Source organism: Oreochromis niloticus, linkage group LG3 (genome assembly GCF_001858045.2).
Source record: "Oreochromis niloticus isolate F11D_XX linkage group LG3, O_niloticus_UMD_NMBU, whole genome shotgun sequence".
In the NCBI taxonomy this organism is placed as follows: Eukaryota; Metazoa; Chordata; class Actinopteri; order Cichliformes; family Cichlidae; genus Oreochromis; species Oreochromis niloticus.
Genome location: NC_031967.2, coordinates 84,257,338 through 84,262,648, shown reverse-complemented (window position 1 = coordinate 84,262,648; position 5,311 = coordinate 84,257,338). Strand labels below are relative to the sequence as shown.

Genomic DNA, 5,311 nt, shown 5'->3' with positions numbered 1-5,311 from the left:
TTTAAAGATTGATTATAAGGATACCCAACACGTTCTCACTCCCAACTCGTCAAATGTGTGACGCATGGTCAGGCTCCCTCTGCTTCACTTATGGACGCGCAGGGTCCCCCTCGCGTCGAGAATTGACGTGCAGGGTCCTCCTATTGAATACTATGCTGCTCCCTAAACGTTGTTTATCGACGAAAAGAGATTTCCGCGCAAGAGCCTGTTGTTCGTATATTTATACATTTCCGAAATCACATTGTAGTGACGTATACTGAACACAATATATTATATAATGTAAACAACTACCTGAGAAACAGCAGATACAGCAGATAAATTAATTATAGGCCATTACTTTTGTATCGTTTATTGCATTTATGGAGGGAGAGGTGTATGCTGGGTAATGGCACAGCTAGCGACCGGGTGACTTTATTCACCCGCTTCGGCTGTTATCAGTCCATACAATGGGCGTTATTAGCACAAATCAGTCCCATAGATATGGGCCATCTCCTGCTAGATTGTTCAGAAGGTTGTTATCATCCATCCAGATGGAGGATCACTAACAGGAGCGTGGGAAGACTCCAGAATCCACTCTGGCTGGAATCCGGTGGATACAGCAGTGTTACAGGTAAGACCATTTAAACAGACAGCATTTATAGAATGACTATTAAAAGTCAGCGAGTGTCAATAATGTTAATGTGGTTATGTTAGTAATACACCGAGTGCTAATATAACAGCTTTAAGATGCATTTGTAGATATTATTACGTGTTTTACCGTCTTTATGCTGCTAGCTTAAAGTTACGGTGTAAACGTTAGCTTATATTGTAGTAAAGCTGTTACTGTTTAAACGATGTTAGCACAGAAATATTAGCTTCTGTCATGACTGATGAAGTTAGTAGTTAATAAAGTTTCCAGTAAAGTGATTAATCGCAGCCACAGATTGACAGTAAATATCCCGATTAGCTTCAATGCATCTGTAATAAATATGTGCAAGTTTCAGTGCTTCGTTTAAACTGTATGACACTTTTACTGACCCAGGGTCAGTGTAAAATACAATCCTAGCTGTGTGAACAAAGCCTGGCTCCTTTAATCCTGCATGACAAACCTCAGGATGCAGGTTATTATGACTCTTTCCTGCTGGCACACCTGTCACACCTGAGAGTCAGCTAGAAACTTACAGTGACGTGGACATCATGCAAAGACTGCCAGACTCTGTAATACTGTAAATGATTAGTGACTCAGGTTAACACTAAACTTTAAACAGTCCCTCTGTGTCTCTGTGTGTGCTGAACATCTGGAATCAGATTGAGTCAGGCTACATCAGCTGAATCTGTTATTTGTAAATATCAATATTTTTTATTCAGGTGTGGGGATAATATGTAAGACTGCAGTGAAGCGATGTACCAGATTAATCCCTGGCCAAAGGTATCGTACTTAAATCAGACTACTGATCCAGCCACATCAGCCTTTTGTGAGGTCTGTTTAAAGTAGACTAAAAATGAACTCCAGGTTCCTGAGAGGTGGACTGAGAGCACAGAAACACATGTTCATACATACAGCTGTAGCAAGCTTACATTAAGTTTAAATAGATTTGTTACTCTGATGTCTGTGTCTCTGTTAGTCCTCTGACAGACTGGTACCTGTCCAGGTGTGCTCTACCTGTGACTACTGGGACAGGCTCTGGCTCCTGTAATAGAAATGTTCTATTATTCTCATTTAAAGTATTTAAGTGCTTATGCATATGTTTATTTGTGACACTGTTATAGACTGTTCAGTGAAAGTTTCTAAAACTAGATGAACTTACTTCAGCATCAGCAGTTTAAGAAAACAACTCCCTTTACAGGTGCTGATAAGGCCAAGGGCACAAAACAGCATAACCATTGATCCGTTAGGTTTCATAGCGAGACGCGTGAAGTGTGGTATGATCAGTTTGTAACTTCCTCCCTCTTCCTTGGAATGCATAAAGGAGTGGGAGCACCACTTCTGTGGCAGAGCTGACATGACTGTGAACTGTGATGTTTGATGTGTGTTGGCTCTCCTGCGCGCAGTAATAAATAGCTTGATCACAGCTCTTTCTGTGTTGCAGACTTTATTTACAAACTTCCATGATACCCCCCATGACACCCCCCCACCCTCCCACTGTGAACATGAATTGAATATTCAGAAGAAAATGAATGGATAGACTCACATTTGTTTAAATACTTCTAGAAATCTGAGCTGTTGGTGTGGTAATAATATTAGAGCTGGCAATCTTTCTTACTAAATCTCTACTGTGAGTCATGTTACCTGAGATTAATTCTATGTTTACCTGACAGCCTGGACAAATGTGCTGTGTGAAGGATGTAAATCAAATCAGATCTTAACTGCTTACATTTAAGGAGCCTGTTCATATTTAATTGTAATATGAACCAATGATTTTCTGATTGCTGATTCTAAGAGAGTCTTTGTGGAAATTTGGCTTTTTGTTATTTTAATTCTCTTTTCCGTTTTCCAGAACAGTTCTCCACAGTCACTGTCCACATGGGTCAGTGGGACCAAGCAGCACTCTGCTAATGTGTGGACTCTGACCAGCAACATCCAGCAAGACCCAAGCAGCGTTTTCTATCTCCCAGCTGGAGCTTTTTGTTTGTCTGTGACTGGAGAGTCAGATTTTTGTTGAAGCTGGAGGAACAGAGAGGTAAGTCAGTTTGTAGAGATCCCTCCCACCCTGGCTTTTATGTGGCAGATTTCTTATCTGAAACAGTAATATTTCAGTGACTGCTGCTTATACCACAGGTTAATACACACTACTGAGCAAAGAAGCCTGGTGGATGTTTGTTTGCAGTCTGATGATGGGACATCATGCTCTGCATCTTCAAAGTTTGTCTCTTGATTATTATTCATACACAGTAATGTGAATTATGCTTATATCTAGTATAACTGGACCAACGTGGTGCTCTTCATTTATGGAGGCTGTTGAGTCTGAATGTTGGATGTTGTGTGTCTCATGTTCTCTGGGCTTTGTTGTCCTCAGTCTTTTTGCAGGATCAGAAAACAAAACCAGGATGACCATAAATGTTTCTTCTCCAATTGGATGATGATAAGACCGTGACACGGAATGCCACCTTTAGTCTTGTGATGAAGCAAAGCTCAGGAAGAAGTGTGATTAAATGGTACCCACATGTGTGCTGCTGAGAAGGATGTACAGGGGCACCTGCAGCCAAATCCAAGCCTCCTCACGTTAGTTGTAGTTGCAGAATGCTATAGGACTGAGACAGCTGAGGCATCAAATGTTTGATTAAACGGATGAAAAAGAGAAGTTTCTTCCCTATAATTATCACTTTTTAAAATCTGTAGCAACTTCAGGTCTGTCAGCGTGCTGAGGTCACAGAAACATGATAAGAAGCTTGACTTCAGAGTGTTGTTTACAGTTTTCTGTCATCATGATCTCCCCTGAAGTTTATCACTATTACCCAAGCAGTAAGTCCACAATACTGTAATGATGATTCTGACTTTGGTCACGGTTGCATAATATTTTAATAATATACAATTATTTTTTGTAATTCATATTTTTTCTGTTAATCAAAAATTTACTTTGTGAAATTTGTATTTGAGAATGTAGAATGTGACAATATATTTTTGTTCAATATTTAATTTCTTTCAGTTGCAATTGTTAAATCAAAAATAAATAAAAATATATTCTAATTTAGCAAACTAATTTATCAAATATATATATACATATATCTGTATTAGTTTTTATACATTAATTTGACACCTGTATTGAAAATACCATATTGTATTCACACAGAATCAGTTTGGTATCATTGTTTGTCTGATTGCTGAAACTAAGAGCTAGTTTTGATCTAAAGTATCCAAAGTTGAGCTCTAATGTTTCTTCACCCTTGTGTGTGTGATATGTGATTTCCTAGATGCTGACAGAGCAGAGCAGCAGTTTGTGCTCACAGATGGTGACGGTGTGGAGAGACGGTGGTGTTTCCTCAGAAGAACCAGCAGAGTCACAAAGGGCACGAGTCCATCTCACCACCTTGACTTGTTGATCAGTGGATACACTTGTCTCCCCTTTAAAGGAGATACTCTTAGAGAGCAACGATCTGAGTCATCCTTAAATGTTAGTGCTTTCAAATACACAAACATTTTTAAAGGACAAAAACGAACATCCAACTTTGACTGTAATACAATTAAATCTTTGCATGTGTGTTTTCAAACTCTCAGATGGGCAGGATATCAGTCTTGGACTGTCTAACCTGCCGGAGCAGCACTGAATGACCACCACACATGATCAGTTCCTGCAACATTCAGCAGCTCTGCTTTTGGTAAGTAGAGTTACCTAACTACAGTAACTTTAAAAGCATGATATCCATTTCTAACAGCCTGGTTACTTCCTGTCAGTTATTTTAGAAACCATGTGGTCACCTGACCTAACGCTGTTTCTTCTTCTTCCCCTTAATGTTGAAGTGTCAAATGTCCAACAGCTGGAGAGGAAACTACACCAGTGTACTGGGATGTTTCACCAACACGTGCCAGACGCTGTTCCTTCATGGTGACATCACTAGAGACGGCCCCGCCCACCTCAGGACCTCGCCATTGATCATGATGATTTTAATGATGACAGCGAGCGAAACTAAGACTGTAAAAATCAGAATGTTTAGATGCTTTCTAATTATTAATGAATACTGAGAGCCTCTTTCTGTTTTGTCTGTTTGTTTGTTTTTACCTGATTTGTTACTAACAAAGTTCACCAAACTCACACAGTTTACATTCTGTATGTTTCCATCTTTACCAGCCACAGGCTAACTGCATTTAGAAAACAAACCTTAGAAATCGTCGTTTTTCTCTTTTGTAATTTTGTAATTCAGTGAATATACTGCGCTGCTTCCTTTTATTGCGTCTCACATTGCTTTAAGTTTTTCAGTGTCCAGTTATCTTTTACTGCTGTTTGAATTCTCTGCATGTTTGACCCTGTAGACTGTTTGATGGACTGCTTGTCTGCCTGTTTGTAACCGACGCCTGTTTTTGACTAAAGATTTGGATTTCTGACTTTAACACAGCCTCTGCGTGTCCTCCCTTTGTGTCCTCTTCCTCTGTGAATGTGTTGCATGTGTCACAGATTCATTTTATTAACAGCTTTCCCACAGTCAGTTGCATCAGCATTCATTCACAGCACATTTCAAAAGGATTCAGATTGATACAGTGATCTTACAGTCAGAATTATCCTGACAGACTGCCACTGTAAATTATCTTTCATCAGGTCAATTTTAAAGTTCAGTATTTCAAAGCAGGCGTTATGAAGAATCATACTGGCATTAGGACTGTAACAATATGTACTTA

The 5,311-nt window shown here is 39.4% G+C and overlaps 1 long non-coding RNA gene across 2 annotated transcripts; it reads left to right on the top strand.

The window, feature by feature from the left end:
* Positions 1 to 547: 547 nt before the first annotated feature.
* Positions 548 to 5,026, top strand: LOC102078496 (uncharacterized). 2 transcript variants are annotated; one of them, XR_002060254.2, is made up of 6 exons: positions 548 to 610; positions 2,478 to 2,660; positions 2,759 to 3,202; positions 3,902 to 4,091; positions 4,196 to 4,296; positions 4,439 to 5,026. It is a non-coding gene; the product is annotated as an uncharacterized LOC102078496 (long non-coding RNA). The 2 variants fall into 2 exon arrangements; XR_003219328.1 differs by lacking the exon at positions 548 to 610 and adding an exon at positions 1,210 to 1,408.
* The last annotated feature ends 285 nt before the right edge of the window (positions 5,027 to 5,311 follow it).